Source organism: Misgurnus anguillicaudatus, chromosome 19 (genome assembly GCF_027580225.2).
Source record: "Misgurnus anguillicaudatus chromosome 19, ASM2758022v2, whole genome shotgun sequence".
NCBI lineage: Eukaryota > Metazoa > Chordata > Actinopteri > Cypriniformes > Cobitidae > Misgurnus > Misgurnus anguillicaudatus.
The window spans coordinates 27,655,395-27,670,740 of NC_073355.2; the positions used below are offsets into that span (position 1 = coordinate 27,655,395).

The following is a 15,346-nucleotide window of genomic DNA, read 5'->3' on the forward strand; positions in this document are numbered from 1 at the left end:
CCTGGTCAAGACAATCTCCTGAACTCCAAACTGAATGTCAGAATGGGAAAGAAAGGTGATATAAGCTATTTTGAGTGTGGCATGGTTGTTGGTGCCAGACGGGCCGGTCTGAGTATTTCACAAACTGGGATTTTCAGGCACAACCATTTCTAGGGTTTACAAAGAATGGTGTGAAAAGGGAAAAACATCCAGTATGCGGCAGTCCTGTGGGCGAAAATGCCTTGTTGATGCTAGAGGTCAGAGGAGAATGGGCCGACTGATTCAAGCTTATAGAAGAGCAACCTTGACTGAAATAACCATTTGTTACAACCGAGGTTTACAGCAAAGCATTTGTGAAGCCACAACATGCACAACCTTGAGGTGGAGGGGGCAACAACAGCATCTGCACTACAAATAGGAAAAAGATGCTACAATTTGCACGAGCTCACCAAATGTTGTCTGGTCTGATGAGTCTCGATTTCTGTTGAGACATTCAGATGGTAGAGTCAGAATTAGGCGTATACAGAACGAGAACATGGATCCATCATGCCTTGTTAACATTGTGCAGGCTGGTGATGGTGGTGTAATGGTGTGGGGGATGTTTTTTTCTTGGCACACTTTAGGCCCCTTAGTGCCAATTGGGCATCGTTTAAATGCCACGACCAACCTGAGCATTGTTTCGGACCATGTCCATCCCTTTATGACCACCATGTACCCATCCTCTGATGGCTACTTCCAGCATCTTTGGGATACTCTATTCCTAATAATCCTTTAGGTGAGTGTATATTACAGATTGTAAAGATGGGCATAATATGTGCCCTTTAAATATCTTTATGAGGTTTCAGGTATGATTTCATGTAGGGCATAGAACATTAATAAGACTCAGCTCATCTCCGTCCACCTCTCCGTACACGTCTCCATGGAGAGGTAAGAGCTCCTGCTGGAATTTTCTATCTGCCCATGAGAATTGATCAACAGATCGACAGATCTGCAAAAAATAGAAACTGTCTTTGTGCGGCTTGTTTAGATCTGAGGTCGTATACTGAAGGACTGGCTTAATACACTCATGCGTTTGGTAGATGTTTTTATCCAGAGCGACTTACAGAATATTCCATGTATATATCACGGTATATTTTTTATCAGCATGTGTGGTCTTTAGTAATCGAACCCACTAACTTAGCTTTTGGTTTGCAAATGCAATGCTGTACCAATTGAGCTACAGTACAGGAAAGGGATATCAAGCTTTGCATTACTTGAGAGATGACATTTATATATAAATCAGATTTATTGTATTTTTAGGAGGGTCTGATAACTGCAAATTCCTGCAGTTCTGTATTTGTCCTCATGCCTGTGAAGAATAAAAAGTCATACTCTAAATCAACAACAGGTGGCAGTGTTTAGCTTTTAGCAGAACTACTACATCTGGAATGTAAAAGCACAGATTTCTATGCTTGCTCTCTCCCTCATTCCCTGTGTGTCTTGACCACGTGCATGCATACAAATACATAAAACCTTTAAGATTTCGAATCGGGCAGTAACTGTATGCTACAAAGACCATTAATAATCGAAGACCTATAAATATTTGAAGAAAGTGCTTTTAAAATGATCACAGCCACACAATGAACCACAAATAAAAGCATCTAGCTTTTGCTTCCTCTCTTTTATTGAGCAGATGGGCCCTTCATGGGTTGTGTCCCTCATGCTGAAACAACAATGTCTCCTTACTGACTCCCAGCAGTCACTCATCTCCTTCCATCCTCCATTAATTCATATTTATTGTTACTCTGTCCAGCATATGCTTCTATTTTCATTCTCTCCGAGCATCATTCCCTGACACGTCGATGTTTCCAGCTTGCATTCCTAGTCTCCGCCTCTCTCTTTGGAAGTGGATGGAGAGTCCAGAGAGCGAGTTCTCACCGCTCTGCATTTCTGGTTAAATCACTGGTAATGTGATTCACAATCTATTTGACTTCGGCAGAGCGGAGGCAAGCAGGTGAGCTAAACCAGAGGAGACGTGAAATTACTCACTTCTCTCTCCATGGCAACGCTTTAAACCTGACCTCTTATAATCTGCATTGTAAAAACCATTGAATAAAACCAAAAAGAAGCACGTTGCAGTTACAGATGAATAACCGAGGTGAAATACTTCTAATCTTAAATCTCATTATCTGTTATTGACCTTTAAGCGAGAGACCATGACAATGCGCTGTCAGATTAATTATGAGTCTATGCATTGTTAACATATCATATGCTGCTAAAAGTATCAGTATTTTTACTCTGTGAAATCAACTAAGGCTTTTTGTGGCTTTCAGTTTATGCGTGTTAGCTTTTAGTCCATCAATATGTAGGCCATATACATGCAAAATTCACTAGCAGCTATACACATTTAAACAAACAGTCTTTCTCTTTCTAGAAAACAGACAGAAATTATTCATGAATCATCTTGCATTACACAAATTTATTTCTAAAACAAATGCTCACTGCACTAGCAAGCAGCATATCATATGGTTAAAAAAGTGACATGGTGAAATAAAACTGTGCCACATCAGACGTCATTAAAGGATTAGTCCATTTTCCCAAAAAAAAATCCAGATAATCCACTCACCACCACCATCCAAAATGCCGACGTCCTTCCTTGTTCAGCCGAGAAGAGGAAAACATTGCAGGACCCCTCCCACCCCAATGGACTCTAATACACTTAATACCTAGTTCAACACTTTCAAAGGACTATAAACGATCCAAACGAGGCATATGGGTCTTATCTAGCGAAACAATTGTCATTTTTGACAAGAAAAATAAAAAATATGCACTTTTAAACCACAACTTCTTGTCTAGGTCCGGTCCTGTGATGTGCCAGTGTGACCTCACGTAAATGCGTAGTGACGTAGAAAGGTCACGTGTTACATATATGAAACGCACATTTGCGGACCATTTTAAACAATAAACTGACAAAGACATTAATTAGTATCATTCCACATACAACAACGTCGAAACGGTCCTCTTTCTACACACTGGGGTGGAGTTTCGCATTCGTCCTCTGTGACCTCTTGACGTCATGACGAATTGCGTGAGGTCGCGCTGGCGCATCACAGGACCGGACCCAGACGAGAAGTTGTGGTTTTTCTTGTCAAAAATGACAATGGTTTCGCTAGATAAGACCCTAATGCCTCGTTTTGGATCGTTTATAGTCCTTTGAAACTTCGTTGAAAAAAACTGTTTAGTGTTAAATTAAGTATTAAGTGTTGGGCTCTATTAAAGTCCATTAAAATGAGAAAAATATTGCAATGTTTTCCTCAAAAAACATATTTTCTTTTCGACTGAACAAAGAAAGACATCAACATTTTGAATGACATGGTGGTGAGTAAATTATCTGGATTTTTTTTTAAAGAAAATTGACTAATCCTTTAACATTAGCATGGAAACTTGTGCAGTTTGATATGCTTCACATTTAAATTTAAAATCTCATTATTCACGAGCCCCATTCACCTCGCGACTAATCATTTGCAGAATATAAGTTTTTGTTTACATAATATATATGTGTGTGTACTGTGTATAATAATGTATATATAAATACACACACATACATGTATAATTTTAAGAAAAATATATATTTATATAATAAATATTTATAATTATATACTATACTTATATTTATATACACATAGTGTATATTATGTAAACAAAAACTTTTATTCTGCAAATGATTAGTCAAACTAATCGTAAGGCAGCACTATTCTGTTGTATTATTTTTTCCTACTATGGAAGTCAATGGGGCCTCGGATCAGTTTGGTTACAAACATTCCTCAAAATATCTTCCTTCGTGTTCATCAGAACAAATAAATTTATACAGGTTTATAACAACATAAGATTGAGAAAATAATGACAAAAATATTTTTTGGGTGAACTATCCCTTTAATTAAAAGGCATAAGAAAATGGCATCAACTCCAGTAATTGCTTTGGACACACCCACCCACATAATTTTTGCTTTCAACGCCCATGTGACGAATATAAACATTGATTCGGTTGGATGTCCGTTGAAAGTTAATATATTACAATTAGAAATCTTGTATGTCTCATTTACACAATTTATGCAGACAACTGAACCTATAAGCAAACACATCATCGTCCTGTATAAGTATTTGCTCAGTCCATAATACTAACACCAGTATTGTTCACTTTGATGTAGATTTATGCAAAGGTGACCATGTTGGACCCACAAAAGCTGCTATTTTTGCAAAACAATTCATACAGTACCTCTTATCTGATCCTAAGTAGTTCACATACTGTACAAAACAACAAGCTGGTCAAAAGTGCAAAGCTGAGCAATTTCAAAAGCACGAGTTACTCAGATATGTGTAATGTTAAATTGCCTTCGGCTCAGTCCAAACAGAAGGTTTATCTTCTGACTCACTCTGCACCCGCTCACACTGCATTACTGAAGATACTAATTATTTTGATCATCATGATGATGATTGCAGAATGCTCACCACTTATCACGCGCATGCATGCACGCGCACACAGACGCACACAAAAATAAAATTGGAAATGGAAAAGAAAAGCAACAGGAAATATGAGGCACAAATGATCATTTGGAATATGACTTGGGGAAATGGCTTCTGCATGTAGCGACAGATTTTCTCCCGCACCCACACAGCGCAGTGACTGATGACTTTTACAGTAACACGGTCTGCTGTGTCACCACAGCTAGCCTCTAACAAGACCCCCTGGGTTTGAGAAGATAAGATCTTTCGCTTCGTGTATAGACTCTGTGTCTGACCGCGTGTGTGTGTGTGTGCACCAGGGTCACAATCACCTGCGATACCAGCGCTGGCTTTGGTATCTCTGTGGAACCGTGAATAAAAACCTCAATAAGCCATCCAGCATGAGAAATGGCTGCGCAAGGCTATTTTTTAGGGTATCTGCGTGCATCACTTTATGGCATTTCATTTTCATGATGCTTCTTTACACTTCAGGCTTTGGTTTTACAATAAAGCCTGCAGACCAGCACGTAATGCAAAACACATTCTGGTATGTTATTGTTTCGTCTAACAATATCCGCAGTGGGGCTGGAAATGACTGCACAGCGAAAAACAGCATGGCACTTTAGTGCACAGAAGCTTAGTGTAGACCGAATGCTTATGGTAATCCAGCATTGTTCCTGAACTGAAGGATATTAAAGGCAATATATTTCCTTTGTCTATCCACACACCTGCTGAAGCTCTTTTTACGGTCGCCAGAGTAATCTTTGTGACACAATCAGAGGCAACAGGTTGGAAACAACACAACCTCTGTGAAGGAGAAAAATGCTTTGTTTGTTTTCTGGGTCATGTAGTCTTACTTTCATCTGTAACATAATCCTTTAAAAACACCAAAGTTTAAGATTTTTAGTCAGTGTGTAGTAGTTTTAAAGTCTTCATGTAATCAATATCAAATAATACTTTTTAATGGAATATTGAGGTGGTCATGATAAAAAAAAATTATACGTATCAATCAACTTTTATAAAGTTTAATCAAAATCTAAAAATGTACTTCCTTCTTCTTTGATGACATCAGTTTGATTACTTAGGCGGAGCATCTGTTAACCTCGCCCCCTCCAACTATCAGTCTACAGAGAGTTTCATTTCTGAAATATAGCTGCAAGCAGCGATGCCGGGGTCAAGCTAAAAGGGCACAGAATGAAGTATTGGTTGATGACCGTCATGATTTAAGATTTAAGAAGTTTTCAGTAGATTAAGGCAAATATAGCCATTTTTCAAATCTTGAGTGCTGTGTAGAAACAATGGGTTTTGCCTCAGGTCATGTTTGTGATGACACCCACCAAATTTAATATACATATGATTAAGCAATGTTGAGATATAGCCTCAAATGACTTGACCACTAGGGGGCACTGCACTAAAACAATAGATGGTGCCTCAGGTCACGATTGTGAAGACACCCACCAAATTTGGTGTACATACGATTAAGCAATGTGGAGATATAGCCTCAAATGACTTGACCACTAGGGGGCACTGCATCGAAACAATAGATGGTTCCTCAGGTCATGATTGTGATGACATCCACCAAATTTGATATACATACGATTAAGCAATGTTGAGATATAGCCTCAAATGACTTGACCACGAGGGGGCACTGCCCCGAAACAACAGATGGTGCCTCAGGTCATGATTGTGATGACACCCACCAAATTTGATATACATACAATTAAGCAATGTTGATATATAGCCTCAAATGACTTGACCACTAGGAGGCACTGCACCGAAACAATAGATGGTGCACCAGGTCATGATTGTGATGACACCCACCAAATTTTGTTTACATATGATTAAGCAATGTGGAGATATGGCCTCAAATGACTTGACCACTAGGTGGCACTGCACCGAAACAATAGATGATGCCTTGGGTCATGATTGTGATGACACCCACAAAATTTGATATACATATGATTAAGCAATGTTGAAATATAGCCTCAAATGACTTGACCACTGGGGGCACTGCACCGAAACAATATGGGGCCTCAGGTCAAACCAAATTTGGTGTACATACGATAAAGTGATCTGGAGATAAAGCCTCAAAACTCTTAACCAGTAGGGGCACTGAAAAGTTTACAAGGGCTTTCAAAAAATGTCACTGATGAACTAGGTGGTGCTGTAACAAAACATTCCATACACCCTCAGTTCATGACATTTACAAGTTGTGAAACATTCACCTATTCATACAGTGTCAGCCACACAAGAGCCATCCAGCTCATCGGGAGCATTTGGGGTTAGATGTCTCACTCATGGACACCTCATCACTTGGTCAGGTGGAGCTGGGGTTTGAACCACCAACCTTCCGATTTGTGGACAACCTACACTAACCACTGAACCACTGCCAATACACACATCAATGTGCAAAACCTTTGCGAAGATATAGCCTCAAATCCATTTTTGTGCTCGCCATTATATTTGTTGATGTGCTATACAACAACTGACAAAAACTTTTTCTCTAGAGTCTAGATTGTGTGTACCAAATCCAAGCCAATCAAACGAACGCTGTAGGAGATTTGAAAAAGTTGGTATGCTTTGTTATTGAAAATGGCAGACAGAAAACGTTTTGATATCATTTGACTCGGCATGCCTCAAGGAATCTAACAATAGCACTTTCATGAATTTAGACTCAATTTTGCAGTAGTTATAAGCAAAAAAAAATCACTTTTCAATGACTGTTATGACATATAACTCATGGACATCTTGCCACTTGGTCAGGTGGAGCTGGGGTTTGAACCACCAACCTTCCGATTTGTAGACAACCACCACTAACCCCTGAACCACTGCCAATGTGTAGAACTTTTGCGAAGATATAGCCGCAAATCCATTGCGGCATGCTCATCAACATGCTCAAACTAGGTGGCGCTGTACCGAAACTGTGCACGCACCCTCAGGTCATGACTGCCGCCAAATCTCATGTGAATATGTTTAACTTTGGCGAAGATACTGCCTCAAATCCGTTTGTTCCCAATCTGCGTAAAATTCGTTGACGTGGTGTACGGAAACGGATTGGCGAATCGACACGAATTCCATAACTTTTTGCCATGAGTGTCTCTAGATGCTACACACCTATTCTTTACGCAAATAAACCCACTTTTATAATTTTAGACTCAAGTTTGCAGTAGTTATAAGCAAAAATAGCCATTTTTCAAATCTCGTGAACACTAGGTGGCGCTGTGACGAAACTGGGCATGGACCCTCAGGTCGTGACTGCCATCAAAACTACCAAGTTTCGTATGAATACGCTTAACTTTGGTGAAGATACAGCCTCAAATCCGTTTTTTCGCGTTCTACGTAAAATTCATTGACGCGTTATACGGTAACGGATTGGTGAATCAACACGAATTCCATAACTTTTTGCCATGAGTGTCTATAGATGCTACACACCCATTCTTTAAGCAAATTGGACAAAAGCTCTAGGACGAGTTCGAAAAAGTAGGTTTTACAAACAATTCAAAATATCGAAATAATTAGCATAACGGAAATGACGTCATATGGTGCAATCGAATCGGCATGAGCCAAGGAATCAGAAGAAACAAGAATTGCGTTTCTATGACGTACGGGTCAGCAGTTATAACCAAAAATGTAAGTGAAAATTTGGACTGTTGGTGGCGCTATTGGGTTTGACATAGACACTCCAAATTTGGTGTGGTGACTATTTGGAATGTCCTCTATGAGTGTGCCAAAATTCATAACTTTCCTACGTACTGTTCTATGGGCTGACATAGACGCAATGGCGGAAGAAGAAGAATAATAGATAATAATAATAATAATAAGAAAACTAACAATCCCAATAGGGGTCTCGCCCATTCTGGGCTTGACCCCTAATGAAGTGCCTGTGTGATTCTCACGAAACCCAGATTTAGACGGTTACCAGCATCAGAATTTTTAAAAAAGCCATTGAAGCCAATTTTTTTTTCACATAGAAGACAACCATTATTTTTAGAGGATTTAAAAATATTTCCTATAGAATTATTTACATTTTTTTAGATTATCATTATCAAACATTATCATTACCGCAACATGATATTTTGCTTTTAAAAACTCATGTTTCGGTAATGAGAACTAAAAAGTTGTCTAGGTGCTATGACAAACAAAATTTCAACTTTTATCTGGAGAGAAAAAATAGGAACTGCTTACCTGGTAGCCATCTTGAGTGTCACAGTCAATTATGTCCCTTCCAACAACTTTTTTTTGAAAATGTTAGTTCCTTGAGGGCTTAAACAATGATTTAAAATTGGTGTGGAGGATGAGAAAATTGGTCTTGGACACATTTATATTCCTTATTATTGTCTCTACATTTAATGATCACCAAATACCACATGTTTCTTTACTGTAAAAGTTTATAGTATAACATGCACTGAAGCTTTTTAAGATTTTTTAATTATAAATATCTCCACGTCAAATAACCCAAATCCAGTCATGGACATGTTGCGGTAATGAACATTTTCCCCTTAAATGTGGAAAAAAACAACAAAATTGGTTTGTATGATGTCATTTGAAGTCATGTGCAAAATAGTACACGAAGAGATGTTTGTAACTGTATGCTTTTTATTTTTATACTCTTACTTTGCATTTACGTTTTTTATCAAAATGTTTCATGACACCTTATAAGTTTAATTTCGCGAGAATCACCCGCCTACTTTTCTATATTCAGTCAATTCATGGTGGGAAAAAAGCCACACCTGCTATTTCCCTGAAAAAAAAATCTATATATTGGCGAACTCCTAAACATGAACCAAAACAACCTTATTTGGCTAAAATTGTGTCTTTAATCTCGGGAACGATAGAACTAAAACACTATAATGACTGCACTACAAAGATTTGTGTCCAAATGCTCTCGGAAATGAAAATGTCCCAACTTCAAGTACCACCTAAATCATTATCAGGGATAGGCAGATTCCCTGATTCGCTTGGTGCATCAGCATAAAAAGTTAATTTAGCATTAAAAAATTAGCATTTGCATCACGAAGCATCGTTACTTACATATTTTGCATCGGTAAAAAACAGATGGTAGATACACTATACTTTTATTATTAAGGAAGGGACCAATATTTTAAGATTGCTTTCTCCTCTCTAAACTGTTGCTACGTCCTGCTGACTTATCACCTGCTTACGTATCACAACACTATGGAAACCGACGCGTGTCATGAAAGTCACATATGTAGAGCATAACATGACAGAGTAAAATTAATTAAAGTAATTAAAAAGTAATCACAAATCCATGGGCGTCGGAAGCAAAAAAATGTGCGTGGATCCAAATCATTTGCTGGTATTAAATGCCATTTTCTTGTATTCTGGTGCCTTTTAATTAAAACATGGCTTTTATAGCATTTTTTAGCAAATTATATGGACTCTAAATGAGTGAAGTGGAATGGATTTGAGAAAGCAGCAGTTGAAAAGTCAAGCCTGTAGCTAAAATGCGGAACAGAGTTTAATTTATAAGGGCATTCCTCTAGTGGATATATCATTAGTCTTAAAGTGATCTTATAATGATTCCGACAATCATGTACAAATCCAGTGTGTGGAAAGTATCTCAACCATATTAATTATATTTTTTCATTGCATCATGCTGCATTGAATGACATTGTGTTGAATGAATCGAAATCTTTAATGTATTGTATTATATGCATTGAGATGCGTATCGCATCGGATTCAGTTATAGAGATGCACATCTCTAACACAAATCATAGGCCCTGACTGTAAAAAAAAATTGTGTTACTATTCTAAACCTTGCTATGTTTAAACGGATCAATAATAAGACGCACTCAAACTTCAATAGGAGAGAGGAGGAGGAGAGAACAGCACAGTAGTACAGTAGAGAGGAGGACAGCCGGACAGTAGTAGAGCAGTGGAGGAGGGAAAGTAAGGTGTGCGTGAGAGAAAGAGAGCTGTAATAGGAAGATGCTGGAGCGTGAGGTGAGGTTGTAGCCCTCTGTCTTTTGGTGGTGTGTGTGTCTGTGTTGATTGAGCTTCAGGCCACTGTCTCATGACTGCAGGTCACACACAATAGGTTACTGTCAGACATGTGGAAGTAATGTGTGAGGGAAAGAGAGAGCGAGAAAGAGAGAAAGATACAAAACCTGTGCGGCTATAATAATGTACATAAGATGCTCATCAGATCAGTGGATTAGTAGCAGGAGCTGACAGGGAGGTAGTGAGGGAGTCTAATATTCTCCGACTGAATCAGTATCTTAAACTCAGCCATTAATTTTAATACTGACAGACACCACAGAGAGCAACTGGCAGAAAAAGAGAGGCTGAAAATATACAAGCTGATTATTCTGAAAATGCCACATTCAGCGGATGATAAAAGAGACTGAAATACATTTAGTTTCGGCAACAGTGTTTTTTATGCTACGGTATACGTGTAACAGATTTTGCTATAATTTTCTTGTTGCTATAATATTTATCTTCTAAAAACATATAGCCTACTAAAGGTTCCACTGCTACAATCTAACTCAACATATGATAATAATCAAATGCCCCACTCCACATTTTATTTAAAAAATATTTAATTTAAAGTGAAATGAATATAGTACAACTATATTTTTGTCCTAAAATGCTTGATATTTTGATACAGACTCATAGACACATCACTCCCTACAAGGGTGTTGGACATGTAGAGTACAATTGCAATTTTACCTTGCTGATTTCAATCGTTCACCCCAATTGAAAATTCTTTCATCATGTACTCACCTTTAAGTCATTCCAAATCTGTGTGACTTTCTTTTTTTCTGCAAAACACAAGAGAGGATTTTAAAGAATATTTGTAACCAAGCAACACTGACTTCCACTTTATGGACACCAAACCACTCAAAATATAATTTTGGGGATCCAGAAATGAAAGTCATATAGGTTATGAACAACATGAGGATGAATAAATGATGACAGAATCTCCCCTACTGTAAATACTCCCCTACTATACATTCACTGGCCACTTTATTATGGTAGAGGTACACCTTGCAAGTACCAGGTTGGACCACCTTCCGATACTGCCTTAATTCTTCATTGGCATACAACCCCAAATCAGAAAAAGTTGGGACACTGTAATCAAATGGTGAAAGTGAGACATTTTGAAATGTCATGCCAAATATTGGCTCTTTTGGATTTCATAAGAGCTACACATTCCAAAAAAAGTTGGGACAGGTAGCAATAAGAGGCCAGAAAATGTAAATGTACACATAAGGAACAGCTTAAGTACTGATTTGCAACTTATTAGGTCAATTGGCAACATGATTGGCTATAAAAAGCATTTCAGAGTGGCAGTGTCTGTCAGAAGTCAAGATGGGCAGAGAATCACCAATTCCCCCAATGCTGCGGGCGGCGAAAAATAGTTTTCTGAGTTTCTCAGAGAAAAATTGCAAAGAGTTTGAAGTTATCATCATCTACAGTGCATAATATCATTCAATATTATGCGTAAGGGTCAAGGCTGAAAAACCATACTTCATGCCCTTGATCTTCGTGCTCTTAGACGGCACTGCACATACAGGAATGCTACTGTACTAAAAATATTCTAAATAAAGCAAGCTGCTAAATAAAAAAAAAATCAGTTTGAGATGATTTGAACATTGTGACATGGTGCATTATCCTGCTGGAAGTAGATGGTTACACTGTGGTCAAAAAGGGTTAGACGTGGCCAGCAACAATACCCATGGACATTGCCTACTAGTGATCTCTGCATGTGTAACTGCACATCCACACAGAAGTATAAATGAAAACTGATGCGTAGCCTACAACGTAGAACCTACGGTGTATGTCCGACCCAGAACTATAAATCACCCTTGAGGTTAACTGTTTCCAAATGGGAAACGTATTCAGAGAAGTGTAATCAGTATTGTTAGTCTAGAGTGTCAATGAATCACTGACTCTCAGTATATGACTGCCATACACTCGTACTGATCAATGATGCTGCCCGTGAAAGTGTCAAAGTTCAGGCTGCACAGGTAGACAGCTAAATACATCACGGCATGCAGCCACAACATAAGGAAACAATGGGATGGAAAAAAGAGAACAGACAGAGGGAATAAGGTAATGATTGAGAGAGGGCTGTAGGTGTGCAGCTCATCACAAATCTTTCAGATCTGACCTGGGGTCAGAGCATTAACTGTCACTGAGGGCAGAAGTCCTGTTCGTGACCTTTGATAATTGACATGCCAGGAAGACTAATGGAGCCAGACTCTTGTGTGATATAGGTTACTCCTCTATTCTTTGTTTCATTCCTATTATCCATCAGTCAATAGAATCTTTATAAATGGCCAGAACTATGATCATCAGGAAAATGATCTAAACTTAAGTCTCTTTACATTTACATTCTACATTTCTACAAAGCAACGCTACAGTATATGCTATCAGCATGTGTGTTCCCATGGATTAAACCCATGACCTCTGCATTGCTAACACAACACTTGAACAGTGAGCAATCATCTGGTTATCATGCTAAAAGTGTCAAAACAACAACAACAACAGATGGACATATAACAGAGTATTTCTGTGCTGAATGCACTTTGCCAGGGTTCGTAATGAAAGATTCATATGTATCAATCTTGCTTTATTTCTTTTATAGGCTATTTCAGTGCAGGAAGTACAGTGGAAGTCCTTATATGGGCACTTCAATCAGAATAACACACGCACACACCAACCAAGAGCTGATAAGAAATCAACATCACCAAAGAAGTGTGTTGTTGTTTGTGAGGTAAATTTAAGCTTGTTCAGCTTTTCAAAAAACGTATTTTGGAAACAATCGATATATATCGCATTATGGAAACAATAGATATAGTTTGTTTATCCAGGGTAGCAGCGAAGTTGTTCATGTGGGTGTGTTTAACACTGAATTTTGTTGAAATGAGGCGGTCTCAACTGGGTCATGAGTCTGCATCAAATGTCTGTGTTTTGCTGACAATCGGTGTGTAAGTGCGTATAATGTAAACAACACGAACATGTAGTGAATCATAAGTTATCCAGAGATATTGGGATAATGTTTTATGTTGTGACTCACTCCGCCCGCGGTATGCCTTGAGGGGGCCGGGATTATTCTGAAAGAATCGGTTAATGCTGATTTCTCTTTTAATAAATCTGATCAAACTAAAAACTCTTTGTATATATGAAGGATGTAATACTACTCTATAGGTTCTCAAGATTAACATGAGATATGCAGAAACAGTGTGTATTATGTGACCTTTTAAGGAGTAGTCCACTTTAAAGATGGGGGTCCATTGACTTTACCATAGGATTTTTTTCTTACTATAAAAAGTCAATGGACCCCCATCTTTAAAGTTTAAGTTCCTGCACTTCTTATAGGTCACTAATCCAAATGCAAGCAAAATTTATACATTAACTTTCTTAACACCTGTGAACGAAATGTCAGATTTCATTCTATCCATTAAGCAAGCACAGTTTTGTAACTCATCCGTTTAAATTAGGGGAGAGTGGGGGCGAAAGTACCATTTTTTCAGAAAAACTTAATTTTAAAAGATAATGTTATAGACAGTGATATATTTTTACTGTGGTCAATAACTCTCAAGTGTGGTTGCAGATGTTATCAGGGCTCGGAGAAAATCGCTTTGTTACTTTCGTCCCGCGTTACTTTTGCCCCGGATCTCCCCTATATTAAGCCTTAAAGTTCTGCATAATTAAGGGAGTGGCCACTTGAGTGACGGGTGCACTGCCACTGCTGTCACTAGAGTCAAGTTCAGCTTCACATCCCGCCTTTTTACACATTTTTCGGTTATCCGCAAGTGATATTTTGTGACACAATGGCAAACTGGTGATGTCAAGCACCACCAACTTTTGGCTTCAGAAATGCTCATCACACCCCTATGAGTGACATCACGAACACTACGTCCATATTTTTTACAGTCTACAGTATGTTTGAAACATTCTTATACAATGTTTAATCCAGGCCTCATGTCATTCAGAAACACCAGTTTGTTGCCATATTTCATTAAGAGTCTGATTTAAAAAAAGAAAACATTTCAGACTTCACTTGTGTTTTGCATTGAACTCTTCATATAATCATCAGGTTTTGCACATGTGGAATTCAAGCCAGATTTAGTGTGCGCACTGTTGTTGAATCAAAAGTGGGACATACCAAATCCTCCTAGGCGGTCTTAGCATTAGTTTCTGGATAGCCTCAGTATATTTGTGCTTGTAACATGCATACCTGCTCTCCATGGTATGCATCATTAAATAATTGAGCATTGTGTCTAAAGCATAAATTCCAGTGAGGAGTAGAGCAGCATGCAGTCTTTTACCAGGCGGTAGACAATTCCTGCCTCTTTAAAAGCAATGTTTTTTTCAGTATCTGTAATTAAAACTTGTTTTTTCCAGGTTTCTCAACAGGCATAGTGCTGGTGAGAAGATACAAGAGAACTTTGTCCTGTGGAGTCAGAGGTTAAATTGGAAATTTGTTATTTCGAGGGTTGCAGTATGCAAACTTTATACAATCTTATCAATTAACAATGTAAAATATAAGTTTAGGTCGAGAAAGCCTTCTGCTATGAACATTAAAATGCTGATCAACATCATAGATGCCAGTGTGCAATGACACATAACAATAAAATCTTTCTGTAGGCTTGTACCTTTTTCATTTGTGTCAGTGTCAAATATTGGAATGACGTTGCCATTAAAAGAGAAAATATAAGTAAGAATTACTATGAGTGGAAGAGTATTTTTATTAAAATTAAATGAGAATTCAAATTGCAGGGCTTCATTGTCAAGTTCCAAATTTCGTGATTTATTTTATGAATAATTCAAATGGTATTTTTTGTTGTATTGTACAAAAGTGTTAAGCCACCACCAGCTTTGTTGTTTATGTAAAAACACTACAATTTTCAGAACA

The 15,346-nt window shown here is 38.1% G+C and overlaps 1 long non-coding RNA gene across 1 annotated transcript in view; it reads left to right on the forward strand.

The window, feature by feature from the left end:
* Positions 1–14,981, forward strand: part of LOC129436164 (uncharacterized) — a 16,621-nt gene extending 1,640 nt beyond the window's left edge. Inside the window, exon 3 of the long non-coding RNA XR_008641733.2 lies at positions 14,836–14,981. This is a non-coding gene — a long non-coding RNA (uncharacterized lncRNA). The remainder of the gene's footprint in view (positions 1–14,835) is intronic.
* The last annotated feature ends 365 nt before the right edge of the window (positions 14,982–15,346 follow it).